Below are 16806 nucleotides of genomic sequence, written 5' to 3'. Positions count from 1 at the left end.
AACCGGTTTTAAAATATGAATGAGTTCTGAGAAAATTATTCTTCCTTTTATTTGATATAGTATTATCAGAGTACTTCATTGGCTGATTTTCTAGAAAACATATACGAAGTAATAGCGGAGAATTTTCGCATAGTATTTATTATTATTATTTTTTTTTATGTGGCTCCCAACCGCGAAAGGTTTACTTTTGAACCTATAGTACAATCATACCGTGGGTGTGTTAAGTATGGTATCTAATCTAAAAGAAAGTCGAATCCCCCATATTTATTAAAAACAAGACTGATTCTCATAACATCACATGTGGAGAGGAATGATGCTTAAGCTTCTTTTCTTTATTTCGTTTTTCAAATTTCAGTGAGTTTTGAATGTGACTTCTGTTAAAGGGAGGGGGGAGTTGTACACCATCCCCCCCCTTTTTTTTTTCTTTAATGAGTTACTAGAACGCATGTGGGGTACCACTGATATAGCAAAGATAAATCAAAGATTTATAACAATGACTTTTGAGTAAATGAATAGCTGTTCAAGTATTTTTGGTGAAATAAGTGAGCAGAAGACTTATAATGTCAGGTTGGTCCAAAGACTGTAAATCTTTGTAGACTACACTATACGAGTATTTTTCTCATTTTTATTCTGTAACCCCCCCCCTTTTTTTTTCTGGATTAGAACAATAATTTTATATTTATTCTTTTTTTTTTTTTTTTTTCCCACAGCACTATGAAAAGCACTTTGCTTAAATACTCTAAAAAAAGGCTAATAGCGTATTTGTTAGGATGAGGTATCCTCTATGAAAATGGTGATTTTCCTCATTCGTATTTTAGTTTTCTGTACAATTTAGTCTAGCAAATTCGATGAGATTACTTGAATTTTAACTACCGGAATTCTTTCTGTTATAGCTATTTTTCGAAAGAAATAAAAGAACATAATTCTTAAAAGCCAGTGTGTTCAGAATAGTACAGCTAACGGTAAAATAAAAAAATTAGCCATGTTTAAGGTGAATAAAATAAATTAATTATCATTTTACTTTTCTTGTATGTTGTATAAGTGTGTGTGTGTGTGTGAGAGAGAGAGAGAGAGAGAGAGAGCAAGAAAGCTTACGAATTATTGACATATTTTGACCACTACTGTTTTTCTCGGTAACACCTCTACTGAATGTAAACATTACTAATGTATCCAACTTCACATCGAACTCGTATAGCCTGCACGTATCTGCTCGCTGCGAATCATTATTAATGCATTCCTCCTCAAACGTCGTTCCCACTAATGCATTCAGCCAATGGGAAACATTATTTATGAAGCACAGTATCTAGTTCTGTTCAAAAAATGAAATAAAAAAAATAGCCGACGAAATATTTTTTATATCACTTCATAAAACGCGTTCTCGAAAGTGCGCGTGAGTACCCCTAACTCGAAAACTCCACCACCCACCCACCCAGTCGGTGGTCGGGAATCCATGCGACCAGTCGTAGCTATTCCTGCACTGTCATGTTTCTAAAAATAGCTTCTTGATCCCCGCTTTCCTGTTTCTCCGATAACGCATGCGTACTTTTGTCTCTTGGCAGCACCAGCAGCATTAACGTTCTCCTGTACTGCGACAGCTGCAGGAGAGCGTTTGTTTTGGTTCTCCGAGGCGCGCGAGGGGCACGCCAGTAACACACTGTTTTTCCATCGACATCGTTTGTGTATCTTAATCGTCGGCATGCTCCGAATGCAAAAAGGCGTTTCTTGCGAGCACGAGACAGTTGTGTTTGCTTCTGTGTGCGTGTGCATCTTTTTTTAACCTTCTGTGCAAGTTTGCACTGCTCGTTGCCGTCATGGGTAGGTTAGAAGCGCGCTGTTTTAGATCCCGGAGACATTGAAGTCAACCTTCGCTTGCTCGTATCCTGCGAGGATCTAGTCAGACCTGGAGCCCAGACAACCGCCCCTCTGTCGCATCCGCCCCCGCAACGTCACGGGATCTATACTTGGACATTTGAATGAGCCTAAGATCTTCATCCATTACTTGATACTGTTGTGTTTGGGACCGACAACACGTGCATTTCCGGTTCCTCCCCATTCTTCATTGGTTCTTTTAAACAAGTGTGACAGCACCCGGGCATGGCTGGAGGCAAATAGGAAACTACATAGTGGTAAGTAGAATTTTAAAATAAAATTAATAGCAGTATATAAAGAAGTGCGTGTGAGCTTATTTCTCACACCCAAAGACACTCGAATTGTGAATCGGATACGGTTAAATAATATCCGATTGTCCACTACCCTCAAGTGTTCTCGGCATTACTTTATGCACTATAAACTAGTCGGTGTAACGACTGGAGAGCATCCTTGTGTCCTTGAAATAGCAACACATACGCTTCCGGAAATAGACATTATTTGAAACAGTTGCTTTTTCTGTTCACTATCATGTGTGGTTTTAAAGTGCTACGAATTGCATTCTGATTAATTTGTTTACTCATTAACGTGTACAGCTTAAGAACAGAGTTAATTAATTTAATATTTCTGTGTGGTATCATTAAGTTTGTTATCCTTGCTTTATATTTTCTTTATATCAGTGAACTAATTTTTAAGGTTAAGGGTGGCAATTGTGAAGGATGATTGTTTGGGTAACACAGTCAAGAAAAAGAAAAAAAAAATGGCAGAGCAAGATAAATTAGCTGTTAGTATGCTTGTGGTTGTAGCCGGTTTAAATGATGTGTATTATTAATCTCTTGATAAGGTAACATTAATATAAATCAGTAAATTTAATGGCTACGTATTAAATTAACATAAATTCACAAATATTCTCAAAAGCATTGTGTGATGAGTTTATTGAATGATATCGATACTTTTTTTCAAGAAACTTCGAGGCTCCTCAGAACTGTTAAATAAGTTCCATTATGCTATAATGAATATATCACTTAAAAAGTCAATTATAGTCACTGGGTTTCTTGAACATAATCGAGGTACTGGTAAAAATCAATAAATTCTATTTCGACGTTACGATCATGACTTCTCACAACCGTCAGTAAAATGAAATTTTACCGCACCTTTTCGATTATGAAAAAAAAAAGTCTCTGATAACCCTTTGTTACCAGAGTACCTCAAGTGTTTTTTTTTTTTTTCTTTAATCAGAATGTTTCTTGATAAGTTCTGGTGGGAAATATGTTCGGTTGGTAGACAGACATAAGGAAAAAACTAAGAAGTTTACATATAGGAGACACAATTAAGCCATATATCAACTCAGTTTAGTTGCTAGCAATAGTGATGCTATGTTCGAATAATGATCTATAACAGAAAGATCTTTGGAAAATATTTTAATGAGAAAAATAAAATATTTGTATTCATTTGTTTATATATAAATTAATTAGTGAAATAGCAATCCATACATTATTTTCATTACTGTTTTTTTCTGCAGTGTGACTAAGAACTGTTTGTTAGTACTCAGTGCATTAAAGTAAAGTAAAGTAAAATTTGTTGAAAAACTGCAGAAAAATTTCCACCTGTGCTATACATTAGGTGCAAGTTTTTTTTTGTTTGTTTTTAACACAGAGATTTATTTTCTGGATTTGCATGTTTGATATGAGTTATGCAAAGACACACCTTATGATAAAATTACTCATGTGTATTTAAAGTAAATTGATGGGTAAATTTTCTAAGATATTGTAAACTATGTATTAATTGTTCCCACCTTTTAAAGCTTTTAAAATCATGATCTTTAAAAGACCGCATTGCGCTGTACTAATTATCGTATAACAGTTTTGGAATATGATAATTAGTGATCATTATTAACCAGTTAGCAATAATTATCGTAATAACAATAGTAATTAGAGTATACATTAACTATGGTAGCTACATAATTAACTAAACCCTAATTATTATGCCTCAGAATCCCCGTTTTTCTTGAATTCTTGTTTAGGACGAGGATAGACTGAGAATCCTCTTGTTATCCACTGCTGGATTGACTCAAACTTTGAAGGCTCACATTCTCTTGCTCACTTTTTCAGATCACCAGTTTAGACACTTCACATTTGATCAATCTCTGATTTTGTTTAAAGAAATCTCATTCATGGAGGTAAGACTACAGAAAATAAAAAAGAATTTTCAGTTTGCACACTTAGTTAACTTGCCATGGATGCGTCATTGAGCAAAGCAATATGTATTAAGTGCTACATAACAAAACTTTGAGAAGAGCTCTTTCCGTATGAAATATGTATATTTTTCATTTGGTATTATATATATTTCAATCTTGGTATTTATTGGTCTACCTGCTCACTGATGAGACCACAATAAAGGTTGAAACTGGTCTGGGTTGTGACCTATCTCCCTTAATGAAAACAACATACATCTCCTAGGGGATGAGTTTTACATTAGGGTTAATACTAAGAATAGTGATCCTAACTTTATCAACCTTTACTACGAGTTGCCCTGTATTGTACTACCCAGGTATTTGCTTACGCTTGGACTCGCCGAACTTTTATAACTTGCTATATTCGTCATGAAACTCTTTGATTTCTATCTTAGAGTTTCTTATTGGGCTTTGAAATAATGTGGGATTAAATATCCCCTTGATTTAAATAATTTTTACATCGCCGAAGTGAAGCCTTTTTGGCTCTTTATTTCGTTAATTTCTCCTTTGGTGAGAAAAATGTGGAACACCGTTTTCCTAAACCAAAGAAAAATCCAGTATGCTTCTTTTAAAGAAAAGCTAGTTTAATTTATCTGTGATTAATCAACATTTCCTGCATCTGGGGATATATTTCGTAGATCCTACTGTGTGGAATCTGATTTTTAAGCGTGCTTTTACGAAAACGCAATTTTCGTAACGAAATCGGAAAGAGAGGGAAGAAGAGGGGGCAGAGAAAAAGAGGGAGAGTGCAAAAGCTTTGTCACTATCTGACTGGAATTAACCCCTCACTACACATGAAGGACAGACCTGTCAGCTGCATCGTAGCCTTGTACCGAAGACGTCCAGATGACCGTAAACACACGCTCACTTCCCGGTGGGAGAACAATAAGAGGACAGAGGTGGTCTCCATAGCAACGCAAGAATAGAGAGCCAAAGAGAGAGAGAGAGAGAGAGAGAGAGAGAGAGAGATAAATCAGTGACAGCCTACGCCTAGACAAAAGCACCCATGAACAGTGAATTCTTGAAGTTCAAAGGTTGGTCGGATTCTGTTAAAAAAAAAAGAGAAAAAAAAAGAGTGATATGATGTAGCGCCATCGATGAATTATGTGGTAAATGGCATGGATGACTAGCTGTGAAAATAGCTTCGTAATATTTTCGTAGGATGCCACACTTGGTTTTTCCTGAAGCGCGCTCATCCATTTCGATCAAGTTTGATGGGAAAGGTAATAAATGAAGTTGGTATTTAGGGTGAAATATCCGAATAACGTGTTGTTCAGTCTGGTTTATTTACTGAGTGAAGCTATTTCAGTCGACGCTAATAAACATGCCGAAGAAAAAGAACATTCAATATTCGGATTTCTGAGTGTATTTAATTCAATATTTCATAATTTCTCTGCAAGTAGTAAATAAATAAAAGTTATTTACAGTTGTTCTGCAGTTCGGTTTGCTCAATTATAATTTCCGCATGTTGTTAAGGAATAGTTTTTTTTTTTTTTTAAATCTGACATAAATTTGAACAATATTCAAATTGATGTTACTTTCAGCACTTCACAAGCTTTAATTTTGATTCATTTCAAAGCATTTCAGCTAAAATGCATTTTGTTTGACTTATATTTGTACTTAAATATTCGTTTGGTATTCTCCAATATTTAATGTTAATAATAATAATAATAATAATAATAATAATAATAATAATAATAATAATAATAATAATAATAATAATAATTAATAAAAAATAAATAATAAATAAAAATTTTAATAATAATAAAAGTACATTGTTGATCTTCCATGAGTCTAAGGTGGCACCAACATAAATTCACAAATTACCAAAACTCACATTTCATACCTTTAAAATATATGTAGCCACTAAATGCGTTCAAGGCCAGTTTTGTTTATGAGAGAAAAATCAGATCACTTAGAGAAAGTTAGCCCCCACAGCCTTAGTCCAATAGAAATTAAGTAAATCTCTACAAATTAGATTAAGTCAATAAATAAATAAAATAAAAAGAAACAACTGGTGGATAAGAAATCACCTAGCGAAACCGATATGTGTAACGTGACACGTAGAGGTCGGCTTGTGTACACTATATTCGCACTCTTGGTTTATCTTCTCAATCACGTTCCACAAACACCTTTATTATTGTTTTTGTTTTGTTTTTATTTTTTTTCATCATTATTTGTTTATTTGCTTATTTAAGTAATTATAAGTCGATTTCATTATGAAATTTCCGGAGGTATTTCATATATATGTGTCAAAGATAACTTAGGAAAACGTCCACATAGTGAATCGCAAAACCAACTAGAACTTTGCACCAGTTCAATCCACACCTCATAGGTGTCATTTATTAGGGTTCCAACTGGATATTGAATGAAGGAGGGTGAACTGACAATGTGAGACATTGAAGACCAGATTATATTCTGTACACACACACACACACACACACACACACACACACACACACACACACACACACACACACACACACACACACACACACACACACACACACACACACACACACACACACACACACACACACACACACACACACACACACACACACACAAGCGCGACAGTACAACATGAGGAAAAATGTTAAATGGATGTAAACAGCTACTGGAACAACTTCAACAGATTTGATTGTTCCAGTAGCTGGTCTTTTAATGACTCAAGAGATTTGAAAGTGTCTATCTTCATAGACACCACCAACATAAAATGCATCAAAGGAAGTAGTGTGGAACTAGCAGAGGAAGTAGAGAAACGGCAAATCGACATATTAGTATTATGGCGCCAAACACCAGTAAAGTAGATGCTTGTAAATGATAAGTACAAGATTCATTCATGCATTAGTGTTAAACACAAAATTAAGCTAAACTTCTTGATTACAATTTCTAGTATAGTAAGGTGGGCAGACTTCAGGATGCGAAAACAGAGCAAGTGATTTATTTGTGTCCATGTCCCAGGCAAAGGAAATAATGAAGTAGAAGAATTGAATCAGCAGAGAGAGCTGCTGACATACTTGTAAATAAAAAAAAAATGCTAATTCTAGTTGAAGACCCAATCTGGAGAGTGAGAAATGAATCACAAATATACAGCAGTGCTCTGAGAAAATTTGGAGAAAAGAGCAGGACTAATGTTCTAATAACAATGGGGAGTACCTACTGGATTTTTGTTCAGTGCAAGAACAAATACCATTACTAATATCATGTTTCAATATGCATACAGAGAGACTATACAAGAAATAAGAAGAGGGGGCTTATTATGTAATTTTCAATTTTCGACAGATATTTTCACCCTGCTAGGATACAAGAGTATAACTAGTTAACAAGTAAGTTAAACTGAGTATAACTTAAAAAAAATGGGTACGATTTTTTTTTGTGCCCATTTTTGAAATCGAAGTTGAACAACTTTCAGATGTGAACTGTAGACTGAAATCTAGAAATATGATTGAAAAAAAAGTGAAGAAGTTTGAAAATAATAAACAAACCTTCACAGACCCAGTGGCAAAATCTGAAGGAAAAATTGATTGATTCAGTCAGAAAAGCACGTGGTGAGATCTATCAAGGATAGAAAATTCAGAACATCATGGTGAGCCAAGAAGTTAAAGAAGCGGTCCTGGAAAAGAGAAATGGTATCGGAGGTTTCCGACAAGTAGGTCGGCATGTGCCCTTAGAGAATTCTGAAAAAATGTAAGAAAACTGAGTTATGTGTTAAAGTAGCTAAATGGGAGGACTTTGGGAATAAGATTGAAGACAAATATCTCGAAGATGGGAAAATATGTTGGTGGCCGTTGAAAAAAGCTCAGAAATGAAGAAATCGTAGGAACCAGAATATGAAAGGAACCAGATAATAAACATGATATAAAAATGTCAAAACTGGATATTTTGTATGTTTGTAGTAATTAATTTAAAAAATCATTAAATTAGATAAGAAGTGACAGAACAGTAGTAAAAATATTTAGACGTAATGGGATCATGAGTACATTTCTGTACTGAAGTTAGAAAAAACTGTCAGAAATCCAGATTATGGATATGTGGCAAGAATAGATGACATTCGATCAAAAATACTTAAATACGTAAGTATAAAACTTTACATTCGCTACACTACATATTTGAGAAGGGCTTGTTAGAAGTAACTAATCGAAATAGAGTTGGTTTAATACTCATCTGTTAAAAAAAAAGAAAAGAAAAAAAAAGAAATGGAAACTGAAACTGAAACAGAATGTTCGCGAATTCCCCATTCTGTCCTGTTCAACAAACGATAACTAGGATGGAGCAAATGGGTAGCTCGTCCCAGACATAGCAAAAGTAGAATCAAAACATTTTACACAAAAATAGCGGGAAAATAAATAGTATTTTTACTATTTTACATATTAATATTTGGTTTTCGACGAAACGCTCGCTCTAAATAAAACTAAGAGAAACTTTCTTCAGTTTGCCGATGCAAAAATACTTAGGTAATCCTCTGTAAGCAGCATTTTCATCATAATTATGTATTATATAGCATGGTTTTATACATTTAAAACTCGTAAATATTCATTATAGTTCCAAACAAATCATTGCGGTCTCTTTTTTCTGGCATATCGTCAGTTGGTTTTGAATGAAATATTCATATTAAAATGTTATGTATGTACATTAAATGAGCATTTTGAAAATTGAAATATCAGATTTGTATTTTATTTGGTCACTTTTAAATATTTTATTAAAATCAGATAATTAAGTATTAAAATTAAAACATTGTGATTACACATGATATTAACATAATTAATTCATTTAAATAATGAATTCCTAATTTATATTTGGATCTTTAAAAACAACTAAATCAGAGCTGAGAAAGACAAGATATTTAGATGCTTTGAAACTGCTTCTTCAGATGTCCCAGTATATGTTGACCTTTCTTATTGATGAGTGAGGATAGTAGTGAAAATGATTACCATGATTTCTTTAGAAATAAGAAATCAATTGTGAAAATAAAAGCCTTCGCCTTCCCCCCCCCCCCATTTTTTTTTTTGGACGGTAAGGCTTGAAGATGAACATAGTACTCAATGTGCTGATTAAGAAACGAACGTTTCGACAGCCCTTTCTGATCAGTGTGTTATCAACGATCACACCAACTGTGCTATGCATCATAGGGTTTAGATACGTTTTCATTCTCTCATTTTCGCCTTCTTTCTTTTTAAGAGAAGAAAAAAGGGAAAAAAAATCTCATTTTTATGTGATGACTTCCACTAACAGTTGTAAACCTACAGCACATCAGTACTGCGAATTGGCTAAGGATTCTTTTTATTATTTTTTAAAATTTTATTTATTTTATATAATATTTATTTTTTACATAATTCAGAATCTCCGCTGTAGAGACCAAGCATGGAACGTTTTCATGCCACTTCATGCCTCCCAGTTTCTGGGGGCATGAAAAGACAATCAATCCCACCTAAAGACAATCAATCCATGGGCATGGCGGATCAGAATCCGTAGCTTTTTGGTTGGCAAGTGGGTACGTTAACCAGTTTGGCTAAATATCTATCACTAAAATTTCGCTTTGGAAATTAATATGCAGTGTGCTTCCTGAAAGTATGGTTTGATTGTACATTGCTTGTGCTACGTCGCGCTGAGATATCCCATAAGTCATTGGCTCACTGATGATAAATACTATATAATATTCCTCTTCAAGGGAAGTTTGGTCACTTTTGTGAAGCGAGAGGTGGATGATTTTTTGTTATCATCTGCTGTCCTGCTTACTTATTAGAAGACTTCCGATAGGGCTTGGAAAAGGACCATTTTACGTCTTTAAAATTTGATTCCAAATTATCTAACTCTTCGAACAGCTCTAAAGTGTTACATGGGTAAGATTCACCTTACATGGGTAAGATTCACATAAAAAAAGAAACTAGGAATCCAGGATAGTAGTACCTACATAGATAAAGCTTCCCTTTTGCTACGAACAGGCTAGACTGTAGGTTCGAATCCTGTTATGGCATGGATGTTTTGGGAAAAACTTTAGATGGTAGATAAAGTTTTTTGCTGTTCGGTGGTAGTGATGCCGTCACTTCTACCATCACCTTACTTATTAGATAACTGACGCATGATAAAAACTGTCTACGACAGGGTTCTCGACTTATCTACTCTTTGGTTCATTCACTCATCCGGATGGTGTTGTGTTTGATTTATCAACCTTTTAGGACTGTTACTGAGAATTGGCAGTCTCGACAAGCGGATTCAGGATACTTGGGTTGAAAAAAGAGGTTAAAATGTTCCATAAAAATATCGCTCTATGTTATGAATTAAGTACTTTGAATTTCTTCTTAACGAGGATAATATGAAAGAGTTCTTGAGAGACGCTGTGAATACCTACATACATTTATGTCTGTATATATATATATATATATATATATATATATTGAAAGATTGTATGTAGGAGAATGAATCGATACCTTCTACAATTGGGCGTAATGGGGTGTTCTCTTTATGGATTTTAGGAACACCATATATGCGAGGAATTAACGGATGGAGAGAACATGGAGATAAACGAACGTTTCGGGATAATTCAGTTGTTGTTTTTAATAAGTTGTTTGTACGAAATTCCTTAATTAGCCACCCAAAACCTTGTCATCATCAACTCAAATACCATGGTGTGTATATATATATATATATATATATATATATATATATATATATATATATATATATATTCCTTTTTGACTTGTTGAGATAACTATTTCTACAAAATGAAAATTAATGACATTTATAAAATCTTCATGTTTTTTTTTTTTTTTTTTAAATTCAACATACTATGTTGAACAGAGATTAATCTAACTGGATGAGTGTCCCAGCGGCATTTCTCTTCAGTATTATATTTCTAGTATTTCTTTTGAGTATTTCTCTTGAAAAGCCGAAATTTCTTGCATTTTGTAATCGGTAATTTTTTAAAATCTAATTGCAATAAATAAAAAAGAAACTTTGTAGAGCAATGAAGTGGATCTTGATGTGAAAGTATACTTAAGTTTCAGAGGAAGAATTGGGTTCTATGAAATTTATCACCTGCTGAAGGCAATATTTTTATTTATTTATTTATTATTATTATATTTTGTTGTTGTTCAGTAGACTTAGTCGTCAGATAGTGTAAAAATTGTTCTGGCATGATTACTTGATATTTCTATTAATTTCTTTATATTTTCTTTTATAGAATTATTATTATTATTATTATTATTATTATTATTATTATTATTATTATTATTATTATTATTATTATTATTATTATATATCACGTATCAAGTGATCATCCTAAGATATATCAAGTATTTCTTAGAAGTAATACTAAGAAATAGTTCACTTTTAAGAAAAATATTAAGAGAAAGTTAGTCTCCCGGAATTTTACAAAAACACCTAATTAATCTTTTAGTATTATAGCTTAGAATTTCATCATTAAAGATAGCAGTCCACATGCTTACTGCTTAGTGTAGATTAATGATAATTTGTAGATCTTGAAAGAAAGTTATGCTTATTTGCATTTTTATGCTTATTCGCAATTTATTGTTGTTTGCATATTTAACAATTTAGTGATTATTTATTTTAACTGTATTTTTCTTCGTTAACTCTCATACGAATAGGAAAACAAAAATAAATTAAAAAAAAAATAATAAAAATTAAAATATTGCTTTCTGTAGGCATTAGACCATACTTTGTTGATTAAGTGAAGTCACAACATAGATTTTTATCATTCTTGTCCCTTGGTTACTTCCTCCGTTGAGAGGAGATCATAATCATAACGAAGGGATCAGTCAAATTACCAGATACAAGTAATCGGATATCTGATTATCAGACACAACAGGCTGCGCATAAAAGTGATATAGTTCAAAATATACATTGCAATAGGATTTTCATATTGTTTATTAAAATTCAATTATACATGTACGTACACAGCTGCTTTTTTGCAAGTGTTCAGTGGAGCGTGTTACGCGTTGGCGTGCGTTACTTTTGAATGCGTGCGTTCATGGTAAAAGAACTGTAAAACGAAAACGTCTATTTCTTCGCATACGTAACGATTAATATTTGGAGACTCGTGTTGACTGTTTCAAGGAAAAGAGCCTTAGAAATAAAATTCATACCGTAAGCGACGCTGCAGCAACAAATATCACCAAGAACTAAATATATTCAGCCAATCAAATTTTGTCAAGGACAGATCTATATCTAGAGCTTAAAATACCGACCTTTTTTTCCCTTAACAAGTTTAAACGCTTTTAAAGCTGTTGCATTTAAACCAACTGTATCGTTTGCATTCGTGCCTATTTTAAGAAGATTTTAAGTTTCCGAAGTATTTGCACTCATAAGTTTCCAAGTGAAAGGATTAAGCTTTCACATAAAATTTAAAATTGCTTCAGATAATTACACAACAAACTACAGCAATTGCAGAGAACTTTTTACGCCAGTATATTATAAAATCCAAGTTTGCGTTACACCTTGTTTAATTAAGTAATTAAATATTAAAAGAAGTTTGATTGATTTTCAGAATTGCGTTATGGATATAGTCAGTTTTCCCTCCTGGGGCTTTGAAATTATATGATTTTGATGCTTCCAATTTAGAGTTGGTCAAACTTTTGTTTGGTGTCACTTTTAAATGGAAAAACAATAGTGGTATGCCACAAGTAAAAGCAGTTATGTTGTTTATCTTTTAATTATATACACTGCTCAAAACAATAGGGAATATTTTAATTTCTGTCGGATAATTATACATTTCTGCTAATAATTATAACTATTGGGTACTTTACACATGAATAAATATTTCTTACTTATGGATAGGGTGTAATTGATGAGATATTGTTTAAATAATCGATATTTATTACAAATTTAACAAATTATACATTTTAGCGTGAAATAATGTTAACAAGAATAGCCAAAAACGCTTTTGTTAATGTTTAATAGGGCGTATGGTCTCCATTAACAGCCAAAACAGCGGTACATCTTGATTGCATGGACCGGATAAGATGATGAAACACTACTTGTGGGATATTTCCCCACTATTCTGTGAGAGAAATTTATATTTTATATATATCATATACATCACTACTAAAAGCAAGCAAAGCCTGGTGTTGTCAACATGGAAACATATCACATCCATCTTTCGTCCCAAATAACACTCTTTTTTCATTATACATTTAACACGTATAATAAACTATAAAAAAGACCACCACTGTCCTGCTTATTGGAGAACTGAAGTATTTTGAAACATTTTCATAACGGTCTTTCGTGGATGGGTTCACATAAAAAAGTGATAACTGTTGCTTTCGATATTTGAGATCATTTACTCAGTAATCATTCGGTCGGAATCAATTACAGGGGCGCGCCAGTAGTGTCCGGTGCCTGTGTGCAAAACTTTAGTTGGCGCCCCTATCTCCTCCCCACCCCTCCAATAAAAAAATCACTTAAAAAAACGTTTTTTTTAAAAGTATTTCTTCCTCTTTGCCGCCTTTACTGTCCTGGCGCCTGTGTGCGTCGCACACATTGCACATATGGCCGGCGCGCCCCTGATCAGTTACATGCTCGAAGTACATGAAAAATATCCCAAAACTGCTCTTCCAATATAAACGAGAAGGAGACAAATTTTTGTGCTATATCTTGTGCAGGGCTGGTTGGCTGAGCGGTTAGCGTATCCGCTCTCAGGAGGAAAGGCTGCGGGTTCGAATCCCGTCGTGGGCATGGATGTCTGTGGAAATAATAGTGGTGGTGGCGAGCGGTAGATGGCGTTGGTGTAGTTGCGGTTAATTGGAGTTGGTGGAGTGGGTGGTGGAGACAGACTGTAGAGTAGGTGCCCTCCCTCGATGAGTCTTTGGACTCCCTGGAGATTTAAGATAATAATAATATCACCTAGTACGAAATTTGGTAGCATTATTTCATACCTGAAAGCATATTCTATGGAATGCCATGATAAAGGTTCTCCAACTTGAGTAAAGTTCCCTCGCTTTCTGCTGGCTAACAAATGATGCGCCCCACACTCAGAAACTTAAATGGTACAGTGAATTCAAAATTCGTGTCTCTTATTGTCACTATAAACTCTGAGCCATACAGTTAGAAATTGCAAATATTAAAGACACACGATTTAAAGTGTTCTTATGCAGCCGATTTTCTTAATACGATATTGTACGAATTCACACAAGCGAACGAATGACTGGAGATCGGCCGTCTTACTTTCGCTCTCTTGGGCTGCCTAGCCTCCGTGATTCAGTTTCGATGATGCCCTTTGGAATGAAAGACCTTGGTTCAAGTTCCGTCTAGGACGCGAAGAACCTCCATCATGAATTTTCAGTTGAAGGTGAGTTAGCCGAAATCATACGGTGATGAAACAGCTTTCTCTTCTGGAAACTCGTGTTTTTCATCCGATAAAACAGACAAAACAGAACAAACGCGATTTACAGACATAGGACGCTACGAATAAGAATTAATGACCCTATTCCAGCAGATTTGGTTTCGAAAGCCTACATGGTCTACGCATAAGTGTAAAACAGGAAGGAAAGGCAACCTAAATTTCGCTTCATTTACTTTTCATTCCTACTTGAAAACGAAGGAACGTTTGTCAGATGGTTCTATTGTTAATAAAAGCAGTGCACCGCACAGGTCATTACGTTGATAAATAATTGTGTGCAATTGCTAAATAATTTTTCCAGATAAAGTGTCCATTTTTTTATATTTTTTGATTCCGTGAAATACGCACTTCCGCGTACTCATATATCGTTTTCAAGAAAAAACATGATAGGCTTCAGCGCAGTATATCTGTCAAGAGGAACAGAAATTCTTGACAAACGAAACATTAATATGGTTCTCAGCACCTTTTGTTCTGTGATACCATTTTCGAAGTGGTTCAGATCCCGTGCTCTAAACTCGGCAAGTGCAAGTATAGTCGTAGATTTATTTACTTGTTGATTTATTTCTGAATCATAATGATGCTGGTAATCTTCTTTTCAGTTAACTTGAGTTTTTGGGAAGAAATCGTAGGTGAGTTAGCCGTAGGGTTTCAGATTATGATAGTAAGAAAGATCTGTTGATCATTACTTTGGGTAGAATTTCTTGCATATGCAAACGTAAATGGGAGCATTGTTGTTGCGATGAGGAAACTAATTTCTAATTGCTCCACTTCTTAAATCATTTTCACCTCATCTACTTTTAGAACCCTTGAACAGAAATGGTAGTTCACGGTTTCATCTTGGGAGCGAATTTGTAATCCACAATTCCATTAATATCAAAAATTGTCCACAGTTTCAATCATTTTATTTTGAATGCTACATGGCAATTTTTGTTAGCCATTGAAATATATCATACTTGGATATCATACTCTCTGCTAAATGATGTGCTGTCTTTTGGCTGTCAGAACAAACTTGATCACACCTCTAATATTTGCTATGAAAAATATGCAGTTTTTTTTAATAAACACCTGCGAACCAAGTATCAAACCTTTTGTTTCTATTTATTAGATGAAGATTTTCATGAGTGTCTTTTTTTTTTTTTTTTTTTTGCTATTTGATATTATGACAAGCTACTAACGACTTTTGAATCAATATCAGTTAGTTGCAAGTGTTGCCTGATCAATTTGTCTCGAGGTTTCAGGCTAGAGAAACTCTTTCCTGATACTACGAGACTGGCTATATCATCTCCAGTGAAAAAGTACTTTATATATATTAAACTTAAAAAAAAAAAACTGATCTTGAATCTAATTGCATATTAGTGGATTGACAATATATATTTCATTGTCAACCATTACTACTAGTTATGTCCTAAATCAGTAATGAATTTGTTTATCTCTTCGTAATTTAGCCAATATATAAACGGACAAAATTTCTAAAAAACCTAGCTTATCTGTTAATTACAGATAAGCAGGAACAGCCTTCCGACATGTGTCTACGTATTGCACTCCCAACCCAAGGACGATGCAACATTTGCCATTCTATTGGAAATACATTGGTTCGAATCCTATCTGAAATATGAGGAACCTTTATAAAAATTTCGGTTAAAGGTGAGTTAGCTAGTCTAATAATGAGATAGCAAGGATTCTCCTCAGGGGAACTTGCATTTTTTCTCCTCCAGCAAAACAAGCAAACGCGCGTGCGTGCTAGAGCACGCACGCGCGCACATTAACAGACACAATTGCTTCGGACGTTACAGCATATGCATGCATTCAATAACCGATAACTGAAAAATATGCTGCACTTGGTGCTGTGAAAACAAAAACTCACTAATAACCTTTGTTGACATTTTTTGCGATTGTTCTCAACGCCTATACGTCGATTGGTTTCTTTTTTGTATCTCCTTTTTCACACTTTCCCCATTCCACTGGTATATTATGAATGTATATTATGGATATATTATATGGGTATATTATCCTTTCATTAAATCTTGGGAGAAGAAAAATTTGACTGTTGATGGATACTAAACCTGCAACAAAGTAGATTTTCCCATACCGACTAATAAATTAATTAGTTAATATGGGATTACTTCAGGCAACAGTGAGAGTTTGGAGAACCTCATTTTGGTTGCGGTTAAGAGTTCTTAGTCAGCTAGTTATTTTATTCAGTTAACCTGCTTTCATAGATTTTTTTTAAAGATCGACCACCTATTAAACATCCTGAAGTGTATAAAGTTTCTTGTGCCTGCAGGCTGGGCTACTTTTTACAGACTGATACTGGTAGATCCGTTAAATTCTGCCTTGAAGAACACAAAAA

At 34.1% G+C, this 16806-nt stretch overlaps 1 protein-coding gene across 1 annotated transcript in view; it reads left to right on the top strand.

The window, feature by feature from the left end:
• The first annotated feature begins 1652 nt into the window (after positions 1-1652).
• LOC150105480 (histone deacetylase 5-like) overlaps positions 1653-16806 on the top strand; it is a 430130-nt gene continuing 414976 nt past the window's right edge. The window contains exon 1 of the mRNA XM_090394187.1: positions 1653-2126. The gene's annotated coding sequence lies outside the window, so the exon portion shown is untranslated. The remainder of the gene's footprint in view (positions 2127-16806) is intronic.

The sequence above is a fragment of the Typopeltis vanoorti genome, chromosome 6, assembly GCF_054136105.1.
Source record: "Typopeltis vanoorti isolate ZY-2024b chromosome 6, IOZ_Tvanoo_1.0, whole genome shotgun sequence".
Classification (NCBI taxonomy): Eukaryota; Metazoa; Arthropoda; class Arachnida; order Uropygi; family Thelyphonidae; genus Typopeltis; species Typopeltis vanoorti.
This window is presented reverse-complemented; position numbering and strand designations above follow the sequence as displayed.